Source organism: Nicotiana tomentosiformis, chromosome 12 (assembly GCF_000390325.3).
Source record: "Nicotiana tomentosiformis chromosome 12, ASM39032v3, whole genome shotgun sequence".
Taxonomy (NCBI): domain Eukaryota; kingdom Viridiplantae; phylum Streptophyta; class Magnoliopsida; order Solanales; family Solanaceae; genus Nicotiana; species Nicotiana tomentosiformis.
The window spans coordinates 53,473,569-53,486,621 of NC_090823.1; the positions used below are offsets into that span (position 1 = coordinate 53,473,569).

Sequence of the window (13,053 nt, forward strand, 5' to 3'; positions counted from 1 at the left end):
GGGATGCCCTCAGAGGCTTGATGATGTTATGTACACCTATACCCATGCATGACACAACATTTATACATACATGCATGACATTGTAAATGTTTCAGGATTTACCAAGTGATTTAGACTTACAGGCGGAATTCCTTATTCCATGTTTCATCTATGTCTATTATGTACTGATTTTTATGCCTTACATACTCAGTACATTATTCGTACTGATGCCCTATTTCCTGGGGCTTGCGTTTCATGCCCGCAGGTGCAGGTAGACTAGCTGACGGTCCCCCTTCTTAGGATCCTTGATCAGCAAGAGTTGGCGTGCTCCACTTGATCCGGAGCTGCTTTTGATTTTGGTACGATATGCTTGTATACATATATGGGTATGACGGGGCCCAGTCCCGTCCTTGTATAGTTGTATACTATTAAAGGTCTGTAGACAGTCATGTATAGTTGGGTAGTATGTGGCCTTGTCGGCTTCCAGTTTCGGATATGTAGTTGTCGAAAGTGGCCTTGTCGGCTCGCCCTATGTATTTGACACGTGTGTGTGTGTGTGTGTGTATATATATATATATATGTATTTTGAATAGGTTTCCTCACGTATGCTATTCTCGTAGTTCAGCAGATGGTATTCATGTTTATATTTTAGACGCATGCTTAAGGGTGTTCGATAGGTAGGACTCGGGCATCCGTCGCGGCCCATCGGTTTGGGTCGTGACAAAAGTGGTATCAGAGCAGTTCTGTCCTAGGGTTGTCTACAGACCGTGTCTAGTAGAGTCTTGTTTATGGGTGTGTTGTGCACCACATTTATAGACAGGAGGCTACAGGACATATAGGATGTTATCCTCCCTTCTTATGTTAGATCGTGTGATATAAGAATTCATGTTCCTAACTATATATTACGTTTTCAGCAATGCCTCCGAAGACTACAGCCGCCCACAAGGGCAAATCCGTAACGGGTGAGATTACTAGTCGAGCGCCACGAGTTACCAGGGCTTGGGGAGAGTCTCATAGTGAAATTCCATCTCAGACTTCACATACCTCGCCCTCTCCAAAAGAGCTCCGAGGGGCACCAGCTCCAGCGCCCGCCCCTGTACGTCCATGTAAGGCCCCGTAAAATTTTGCAAAAGAAAATAATGTTTTGTGGTGCCGAATTGGTTTTACGTGTTGAGTATTATAGAAAAATAAAGGAAAATTTTTGGAGAAAAAGTGCATTTCTGCGGTCCATTATGCGACCGCAGAATCACTCTACGGACCGCATAATGGCCGCAGAGTGAGGCAGTTAATTGGGTCAGTTGGAAGTAATTATGCGGTCGACTATGCGACCGCATAACTATTATGCGGTGTACTATGCGACCGCAAAACAGTTATGTCGACCGCATATTGACCGCAGACTCAGGCAGATTTTTGGTCATTTTGGAAACCAATTATGCGACCGATATGCAGTCCGCATAACCATTATGCGGTCGCATATGCGACCGCAAAACCTGTTTTGGAGCTTCATTTTTGGATTTTTAAAACTCGACCCTACTTCGTTAAATACATATTTTGGGCCATTTTTGAGATATAATCTGACATTTTAGAGTGAGAGAGAGTGCCCTAGAGTGAGAAGGTATTCTTCAATGATTATTCTTCAATTCTTGCTTAAGTTTCGGAAGATTAAGAAGGCAAGCTCACTAGGTCTTTATCCTAGAGGTAAGATTCTACACCCTAAACCCTAATTTCGAAATCATCTGAAAAAATAGGTAATTAGAAAGATAAGTTTTGGGCATGAGAGTTGATTATTTTACATGCATGTGATATCAAGGGGTGTAGGAAGATTGTTGAACTAAGCATGGTAAATATTGGGTTGTGGGATGACGGAATCCTCCATAAAAGGACCTTGAAACCTTGTGCACACCTAGTATTTGATAAAATGCTCAAATGAGCTAGAATTATGATCATCTTCCTAATTTTGATTCAATTGTTATATTTCTAAAATAGATTGAATTTGCTAAGAATTCCGGAACGTTTTAGAGTTTAAGGAAGCTCAATTGAGGTATGTGTGCTAAACTCTTCTCTTAGAATTGAATCCCACAATATTCATGTAAATTATGTAAGTCCCGAATGATTCATTATGAAATTGGCTATTTCGAGTAAGATTGGGTTGAAAGATATATGTTCAACAAGCATCACAAATGCTCTATTCGTGTTATGTTACCAATTGAGGATGTGTTAAAATATGGGCTGTGCATTAATAATATTTTGACTTTAAGTCAAGTTCAAATGAAGGCTATTATGCCAAATTTTGTGAAATATATCTATATGCATTAGACTCTAAATTGCTCACATGTGTACTACACACTTTGATTTGAATTGTGTTTGTTGTTGATGATGAGGATGATATTTGAAATTGATAAGATGGGCATGAAATATTGAATATGGCCAACATGCCAAGAATGATCTTTTAATTATGGCCACTAGTGCCAATGAAATGAAAAGATGTGAAAGTATTATGAAATGCGATGATTGATATAACAAGGTTGATGTCTCAAATAAGTCAGCCTAGCCGATTGGGTCGTGATCGGACACCATGCCGCACACATGGTGGTGATTGTGCTGGAAATTGTAATTGAAATTGTGATTGTGGTCGATGTCCCTAATGGATAGCCTAGCCGATCGGGTCGTGATCAGACTCCGTGTTAAAGACGGTGGTATTGATATTGAGAGTAATTGTGGTTGATATCTCTAATGAGATAACCTAGCCGATCGGGTCGTGATCGGACCCCGTACTGAGAATACGGTGGTACTTGTATTGTGGACAATGGTATATCGATACTAAAAATCTCCCAACATGAGATATGGAAATTAATTTGAACACTGTCTTGATACTAAATTGAGGTTTGATGTTAATTAAGGCTTTCATTGATATTATGATAATCTTCTTTGTATTATTTGTCATTCTATTGAGAGGGTGTTTAGTTATACATACTAGTGTTGTTCGACAGTACTAACATCCCTTTTGCTGGGGGTGCTGCATCTTTCAATGGATACAAGTGGTTCCACAGTAGGAGATATTGGTCAGTGATAGCAGTGCACCTTCTTCTCAGCTGACTTGGTGAGCCTCACTTCATTCCGGGGTCATGAATCTTTTGTACTTTGTGTATTCTATTTGAGGTATAGCCGGGGCCTTGTTATCGACATTATAATTGTACTCTTCTTTATCTATAGTGGCTCCGTAGACATAGTGTGGGTTGTATATTGGTGCTGGAAAAGATAAACTATGCTATATTGTGGTTGTATTACTTGTCCATTTGAGACTTTAAAAATGGTGAAACTTATGGTAAGAAATTGGTAATTGCAGACATGACCACTTTATTGTTTAATTAAGGAAAACATATATTCTCTTTATTCATGAATGAGTTTGGGTAGAAGGAATCTAACATGATTGCTCGGCCAGGTTCACTCAGTTGAGCGCCGGTCCCGCTCCTCGATTTTGAGGCGTGACAGTCCAGATCTTCAGCCAGATACGCTGGGTCAGGAGATGAGTGATGCTATTCAGCTATTAACTCGATTAGTAGCCGCACAAGATCGTTTTCAGGATGTAGGTATTGGTCATGCAGATAGGTCCGTCAGTGCCAGGGTTCGTGATTTCATTAATTTGGACCCTCCAGTATTCACCGGAGCAGATCCGAACGAAGACTCTCAGGTATTTATCGATAGAATGTAGAGGACTTTGAGGGTAATGAAGGCCACTGTGACTGATTCAGTCGAGCTAGCTTCCTATAGACTTCAGGATGCTGCAGTTAATTGGTACGAGTCTTGGGAGTTGTCCATAGGTGAGGATGCCCCTCCAGCAGTATGGCAGGAGTTTACAAAGTCTTTTCTTCATCATTATCTGCCACCAGAGTTCAAACGGGCCAGAGTTGAGAAGTTCTTGACCCTTCGACAGGGTAACATGAGTGTTCGGGAGTACAGTCTTCAGTTTGAATCGTTGGCTAGGTATGCTCCCACTATTGTATATAAAATGGAGGATCGGGTTTTCCGATTCGTGATGGGGTTAGAGCCGCACTTGCTTAACGATTGTATGTCAGTCTCACTTCAGGCAGACATGGATATTTCTCGTATTCAGGTATACGCTCAGGGTGTAGAGGAGCGTAAGCAGAAGCAGAGGGCCGACCGTGAGCATGATAGGGCCCAGAATAAGAGAGCGAGGTCTTCGGGTTCTTCTGGTGAGTTTCCAGGTGGTCAGAGACCACAATACCCGAGGTATTCAGCCCAGCCATCGGCTAGCGCCCCCCTTAGTTAGGAGGTAAGAGATTTGATCGTTCCACATATTCAGGGCCTGGTCAGAATTCTAGGGCCTCAAGTTCTCAGTATAGGGGTGAGTCAAGTCAAATAAGGCCACCCTTGCCGCGATGTGCTCAATGTGGTAAGTAGCATGCCGGGCAATGCCGTATGGGGCAGGGTGTTTGTTATTGTTACAACCCATATATTCGTACATGAAAGTACGCCATAAGTAAATTGATGGAAGATCGGAAATAAGAGGTTACATCCCGCATTTTCGTATGTTAAAGTTTCGTCGTAAGTTAATCGACGTAAGTTTGGGAATAAGATTATTTTGAGATTATAAGCATTATGCTATTTCAAATAAGTGATGAGTAAATTCATGAAGGTGAGAGGGTAAGCAAATCGGAGAAAATAAATTTCGTCGAAATTTGACATTTTGGGATAAAAATACGGCCCGAGCTAAAATGCCCGGTATTTATGGACTAGTACCATACAAGGTACCTCATGGCCATGATAGTAAGGTGTATAAGGTGTGTTTAAAGTGAGTAGTATTATAAGTAATTTGAGATAATTCTTAATTATGTGAATAATTGGATAATTATTAATTTTAGTGGGAGATTAATAATTAATTAAGATGATTGGTGTTTAATTATTGGATAAGGATATCATCCTTAACGTGGCAGCAAGTCACCCAAATATATATATGACTCTTAAGTCATTATTGAGTAGGTGGCAAGACTAAAGGTAAAGGAATGTGGTTAAGCCACCATTCCATATTTAAAACATCTCCAACTTAAGAATCTGAAAGCAACATAAGTCATTAACTTAGGAATCATGAAAGCAATGTAAGTCATTATCTTGAGAATCATGAAAGCAACATATTAGTCATTATCTTAAGAATCATGAAAGCAACGTATTAGTTTTAATCTCCATGGACCAGCAACATTGGATGCTAAGCTTGCTAATAAAATTTTTCCTACTTCGATCCGCCGCTACGTGTTTTCGCAAAAGACGTATGTTAGAGGAAATGTCAAGAGAATCGGTTCAGGTATGTTAAGGCTATCCCTTCTTTTCTTTTGGCATGGTCCAAATGATACAAATAAAATGAGCAAATTACGTAACTTTCATAAATTACTCTATTCATAAAAATATTAGGGGTGTCTATTTTCTTAATTCCCTATGTGTCTTATTATTCTATCATCTGTTCACGGGTCTCAGAAAAATACGTATTTGATAAAGTTTATCCGAAAGACATGTTGATTTTATGATATTCCGAGAAATCTTATTTATGTAATTCTTATGCATTTCATGCATTTATACATGCACATTGACCCATGATCAGATGGTGTTATATACGCGTATATATGTATATTATATGTATAGGGGATATGGGATAAGGTTATGGCGTTATATACGCACCACCACCTGATCAGCTGGTATACGTTGATGATTTGCCCACAGTAGCCGAAATGATATGATGGGATGCCCTCAGAGTCTTGATGATGTTATGAACGCATATATCTATGCATGATATGACATTTACACGCATATGCATGATATTATAAAAATAAAATGATTCACAAAGTTATGCAGACGTAGATGTCGAGTCTTTTCTCCATGTTTCTCTCATGTCTATGTATTGATTTTCATTCCTTACATACTCGGTACATTATTTGTGCTGACGTTTCTTTTGCCTGGGGACGCTGCGTTTCATGCCCGCAGGTCTCGATAGACAGGTCGATAGTCCTCAAAGTAGGCGATCAGCCTAGCGGATGATGTTGGTACACTCCATTTGCTCCGGAGTTGCTTGTTTGGTCAGTATGATTTAGATGTGTATTGTTTGGTATGGCGGGGCTCTGTCCTGACCTTTATGACAATTATGTATTCTTAGAGGCTTGTAGACAGACGTCATGTACGTAAAAAGATTGTATGGCCTTGTCGGCCTATGTTTAGTGTACGAGTGGTTATTTTGGTCTTATAGGTCTTATGTCTTATGTATAAGTTGGTATTTCATGTTATATTCTACTTATCTCACGTTTGCCTCTCCGGCTCAGTTATCTATGATAGTATGATAAAAAAAAATACATTATGTTGGTACTCGGTTGAGTAAGGTACCGGGTGCCCGTCGCGGCCCATCGGTTTGGGTCGTGACAAAAGTGGTATCAGAGCGGTTCTATCCTAGGGAGTCTACAAGCCGTGTCTAGTAGAGTCTTGTTTATGGGTGTGTTATGCACCACACTTATAAGCAGGAGGCTACATGGCATTTTGGACTGTCACTCGTTCTTCTTACTCTAGATCGTGTGGTAGAGCTCAGTTGTAAGAATTCAATTTCCTAAACTCTATCTTATTCATAATACGATGATGCCTACATCTAGAAAGAGGGTTGGTAAGAGATATAGCTGTGGAAGAGTTGAGTCAGAGGAACTCAATTTTTTACATCATGCTTATGATGGATAAATATAATGTATTCAGCAGATCATGTGTGTACTAAGATGTGTAAACTTCTTGATAAGGATCCCTAAGGCAAGAATGTCTATCCACTCTTACGGTAAAAAGGAATAAGAGAATCGGAAGGTAGACACAAGTTTCAGCAAGTAAAAGAAGCAAGACGAAAAAGGGTATGAGCTACCCAGCTAATGAAGATTATCATAGAGGAATATAAGCCTTTTGAGTTACCTTCAACAATAATAGAGGTATGTACAGTTGGCCACACCCATCTCATTTATGCCCTATGGGGGCTAATAGAAGTAGTATAAGAGAAGGCAGGATATCAGGATCTAGCTGGGGTTAGGTTAACCCAAAATGGTGGATGGATTGTTAGCGCTAGTTGACATTTTCGAAGGATGTCAAAGAAAGGAGGTAAGGGTTCCTGCCCGAGATGTTTTTGATAAATAAGGAGCCAGTGCGAGAGGTAAGTTAAGACAAAAGGAATAACCCAAGAAAGATTACGTGGAATATTGATATGAGAATGGGCCAAAGAGTAGTTAGCAGTTGACTCAGGAAGAGCCTAGTTATGGCTAGACAGGTGGTTACAAATGAATCAGCAGATTGTGCAAGATAAACAGAGTAAAACCCAATATAGTGAATTCTGTCTTGCAGATATGACATCGTAACCTTGAGAAATAATAAGATAGGAGTTGGAGTAGTTAAAGGTACCGTATGAGTGTTATGGAGGAAAAAGAGAGTGCCACTGGGAAGACAATCAAAATATCAGCTCAGAAGCAACCCTACGAGCACAAGGGCATGAAGGTAAGTAAGTAAGGATAATTACAAGTAAGAAAGAGCATCAAAACTTCCGCCGGGTAAACGATGTAATAAGCTCGCAGCCTTGCAAGAATCAGAGGGTTCTCCCTATGTACTACAATGAAAGACTAGCTGGGGAAGTAAGGAAGATGGCTTCTACCTAAGCTCAGTGACCTAAAGAGGAAGTGATCTTATAACAACAGTATCACAACAACGTTGTATGCACTCATAAGAAAGTGGCACCTACCATGGCTAACTGACAGGAAGTAAAAAATCAAAAGTGATATTCAAGATCATATGAGTGGTATGTAATTCCAATATGTATGGGCACTAAGATAAGTTAAGTGTGCACGCAACAAGGGGGCAGAAAGACCAGGAAAAGTAATTGCCTACGTTTAAAGAAAGATGAGAAGGAACGAAAGGAATTATTCGATCAGTGATCCAGAGTTAGTTACGTCATGAACACACTTATGATTTCAGAATATTACCCATGCAGCATAAACACTGACACTCATACAGCCCTAGAAGACTCCGGTATAAGTTAAAAGAAAGAATTGAGCCCAGGGTATAAACAACAGATTGAATTGTTAGAAGATTGTATCATGGATATTCTATAGCACCCATGGAAAGCTAAAATAATAACTAATACCATGAGCTGCAGATCGGGAGATAGCTTAAGCCTACATAAAGGTTGATCTGAGGAAAGAGGAAACTAAAGAGTTACACCAACCAATTAAATCAGGAGTTGGATTATTAAACCCAGAAAATTATGGACATAATGATTGAGAATATTGCATGACCACTCTTAATATCAGAGGTACAAGAGAGGCAATACAGTAGCCATATTCTATAAATACCCTACGAAAAAGCCAGTTAGAAGAAGTACCAACCTCATAAGAAGTCAGTATGGAGCTCCCACCGGATTGTGTACGCACCAAAGGTGCAAGTATTATAATAGAGCTTCAAGTTCTGGATGTGAATCATACCTATATGGAAGGGAGGTCATGAAAGAAATAGAAGATGTGATGCGAGATTTTAAGGCAAGTAAGGTAAAGGTGAACAACATACGAGATAATCAGGTGCAGAAGATTGTGAATACTCCATACTTCAGATAGAGGGCTAGAAGCGTTGGGATTCAGTATCCAGGGTGGATAGCGGTGTCATTAGTGGCATATCTTCTAGCCTATGGTTTCTAGGTACCGAGAGATCTAGCAAAGAGAGTAAAGACGAGTTAGAGACGATGTGATGTCTCTCTTGATGTTCCAAAATAACATAAAGGAATAGATGGTGCAAGCAAGCTGAAGGAAGGTTGTGAATAGTATAAATAGATACGTATAGGTCGCAAGTTAAAGTATAGTAAAACGACGAGGTTTTATGACAGGAGTAAGGATGAGAAAGGGCTAGTGAGAAGGTGACGAGAATGGATAAGTCCTTGAGATTAAGCTCATTAAAACAAGAGAGATAATGGTTTCTCTAAATTCTAGAAAGCTCAGTATAGCCGAATGAACTCAAAGGAGTCTAAGACTAGTAGCATTTAGAAGAGAGGGAATGCTGCCCTGGTAATAGAATGAGGGTGTAATTGTGACAAATAAAGGATGACATTTGGGCCTTCGATTGAGTAAGGATGTGAAGAAAAAAATAATAATAATAAAGGGATTTCAAGAATTGTACAGGATTAAAATACCCACATAAGTGAATCACATTGGGATGCTATGAAATACAGTTATGGAAGTATAGTATCGTCCCTAGGTGGATCAGTCTAATTACTCCAGACGACCCCGATAAGACGTGGGCCCTAGCAGCAGTGTTACATTAGAGGTCAAGTTATCAGTGGTAGATTATGGATCAACGTTAAGGTGAATCGAAAATAGATGGATAAAGCTCCAACGTATGAGAGGAGATAAGGATTCCATCCTTTAGATGAACTATTAAGGAAGCATTGAAGGACTTGGATTTATACATCTATGATAAGAAGCGAGAGAGTAACCTGGAATTGGGTAGTAGACCTCGATAATAATAAAACTATGGTAAGTGTTATGGTATATTATGACCTACTTAGATGCAGTAAAGTCATGCGGATAGATAACCAAGCCTATGAAATAAGATATAACAATATTCGTAAGTTCAAAAAAAGTACCGAGCAAAGAACTTCAAGTATACCTATAGATGCCCAGAGTGATAACAACACGATATGGGTCCAAGAATTACTAAAGAAAATCAAGAAACGTGCGGAAGCTAAAAGAAAATAAAGAAACAAAAAAAAACAATGGAAAATTAAAGATAGATTGAATTCAAGAAAGAGTTTCTTGAATTCAAGAAGTCTATTCTTGAAGTTGAATCCTAACAACAACAATTAGCTAACAAAGAACTAATCGCCTTTGGTAGAGAATTAAAAACAAGTGATAGATTGTGAAACCCGACCCTTTAGAATAACAAGAACAACAATAAGCCTAAACTTATCACCTTTCTTGAATACCTAGAAGTGATCTAAGATTTCAAAAGAGTTTAATCTTACCACCTTAAGTTGAGTCTTGAAGGTTGAAGAATAAATCCAAGAGTAGCCACACACAAGAGTGCAAGAAAAATCTCACAATTTTTATTGATATTGTCTATAATAATCTAAAATCTAAAAACAAAGATGACACCCCTTTATATAGAGAGAGGGTCACGAAATTTCTACCTAAATATAAGGAAATAAAGTCCTAAACTACTTTGGACAATAAGTCCAAATACCTTAGGAAAAGGAAAAACACTAGGAAACAAAAACCAAGTCAATCTTGGAAAGTAACTCCAACAATCTTAGGAAAAGGAAAACATAACCTTAACTACCTAGGAAAGCAATAAATTTAGTACTAAAATATATGGAAATAAGTTAAAACCAATCTTGGATAGAATCTTGAAAGTCCCAAACCAATCATAGATAGGATCTTGGAAATCTTGAAGGCAACTTGCAAGCAACTTGGCACCAACTTGTACCCAACTTCTATCACGCCTATTGAATCTTTCTTGGTCAGCAAGTAAGTCCTTTTTATGTTATAAAAACGTGGCTTCATGTAGGACTTATTGGGCTTTAAGTTTGGACACATTTTTAGGTGCCAAATAGGTCCAATAGTGGCCTGATTTGGACCTTCTTCAGAGGATGTCTCTTGGGATCTAATCCACCTTTTCTTGGACATGAATTTGGACCATAAAATAATTATAATACCTAGACAACTCATATCATTTATCCTTGAGCTCTCCATCCCAATTAATAACTTCTTTATTTGCACTTGAAGTCTAATGACCTTGTTTTGTAACTCTTTAGCTTGAGATCTTATTAAAGGCCCTCTTTGAGATTCCAAAGCTTCATTCTTGTCCTTGAATAGATTTGAGCTCCCTAGGATGCTATCACAGAGGGACATCTTGTCAAGCTCTGTATATGTTTACAAAGTGAAGCCTAGAGATTGGCTAAAAGCTGGAGGAAAAAGGAGAGAAGAGTCGCATAGGCGCACTCACAAGGTCAGAGTCGTACATGCTGCATGATAAAAGGTAGCAACAGTTATGAGATTGGAAGGATTCTGACTACAAGTCGTGGTATGAGAAGGATGCCTAAGGGGAGAATGCCTTGGACTTTGGATTCATTCATAGAACAGTTGTCTAGATGGCAAGAGGAGTACTAAAGTATTCGCAAGAGCTATGGGTTATGAGAATGATAAGTGCATCAGTCAACATTCGAGGTCAAATGTTCCAAAGGGGGGAATGATATTACACCCCATATTTTCGTACGTGAAAGTACGCCATAATTAAATTGATGGAAGATCGGAAATGAGAGGTTACATGACGCATTTTCGTATGTTAAAGTATCGTCGTAAGTTAATCGACGTAAGTTCGGGAATAAGATTATTTTGAGATTATAAGCATTATGCTATTTCAAACAAGTGATAAGTAAATTCGTGAAGGTGAGAGGATAAGCAAATTGAAGAAAATAAATTTCATCGAAGTTTGATATTTTGGGATAAAAATACGGCCCGAGCAAAAATGCTCGGTATTTATGGACTAGTACCATACAAGGTACCACATGGCCATGATAGTAATGTGTATAAGGTGTTTTTAAATTGAGTAGTATTATATGTAATTTGAGATAATTCTTAATTATGTGGATAATCAGGTAATTATTGATTTTAGTGGGAGATTAACAATTAATTAAGATGATTGGTGTTTAATTATTGGATAAGGATATCATCCTTAATGTGGCAGCAAGCCACCCAAATTTATATATATATGACTCTTAAGTCATTATTGAGTAGGTGGCAAGACTAAAGGTAAAGGAATGTGGTTAAGCCACCATTCCATATTTAAAACATCTCCAACTTAAGAATCTGAAAGCAACATAAGTCATTAACTTAGGAATCATGAAAGCAATGTAAGTCATTATCTTGAGAATCATGAAAGCAACGTATTAGTCATTATCTTAAGAATCATGAAAGCAACGTATTAGTTTTAATCTCCATGGACCAGGAACGTTGGATGCTAAGCTTGCTAATCTTAAGAATCATGAAAGTTACGTGTTTTTGCAAAGACGTATGTTAGAAAAAATGTCAAGAGAATCGGTTCAGGTATGTTAAGGCTATTCCTTCTTTCCTTTTGGCGTGGTCCAAATGATACAAATGAAATGAGAAAATTACACAACTTTCATAAATGACTCTATTCATAGAAATATTAGGGGTGCCTATATTCTTGATTCCCCATGTATCTTATTATTCTATCATTTGTTCATGGGTCTCAGATAAATACGTATTTGATAAAGTTTATCCGAAAGACATGTTGATTTTATGATACCGAGAAATCTTATTAACGTAATTCTTATGCATTTCATGCATTTATACATGCACATTGACCCATAACCAGATGGCGTTATATATGCGTATATATGTATATTATATGTATAGGGGATATGGGATAAGGTTATAGAATTATATATACACCACCACCTGATCAGCTGGTATACGTTGATGATTTGCCCACAGTGGCCGAAATGATATGATGGTGTAACAACCCAGAAAATTTCGAAGTACTTAAGTGCTATTAAGAAAGTCGATGTGTGCTACTTATATTATTTTGTGTGTAGACAAGGATTATTATATGAATGATATAAATTGATCATGATAATATATGTATGAGGTGAATTAAGAATGGTTTATGGTCTAAGAAGAGCCCTATGGCTAAGTCAAGTTGAAATATTTATGATGGAATAAAGTTTCAAGTGAGTTCGCACAAGACCTAATTTCAAATGATCATACCTATCTTGATAGGAAGAGTTATATGGTGTATTACCTATCAAATTAAATCCTTTAAGTCTAGTTTCTAACGCTTCAAACCGTTTGTCATTTGGACATTTCTACAAGAAGTTATGACCAAATTACCAAAGGCTGCCGGAATGCAATTGTGCGACCATTATGCGATCGCAAAATGGTTATACGACCGCAAATTGGTCACAGAATGGACTAGAACAGCCCAGTTCTGGGCACCGAATTGTGCGACCATTGTGCGACTCGCACACAAATTGTGCGGTCCATTGTG

General features: G+C 38.4%; 1 long non-coding RNA gene across 1 annotated transcript in view; it reads right to left on the reverse strand.

Moving 5' to 3' along the window:
• The window catches only part of LOC138903709 (uncharacterized), a 166,663-nt gene extending 155,785 nt beyond the window's left edge, over window positions 1-10,878 (reverse strand). The window contains exon 1 of the long non-coding RNA XR_011413065.1: window positions 10,706-10,878. This is a non-coding gene — a long non-coding RNA (uncharacterized lncRNA). The remainder of the gene's footprint in view (window positions 1-10,705) is intronic.
• Between the last annotated feature and the right edge of the window lie 2,175 nt (window positions 10,879-13,053).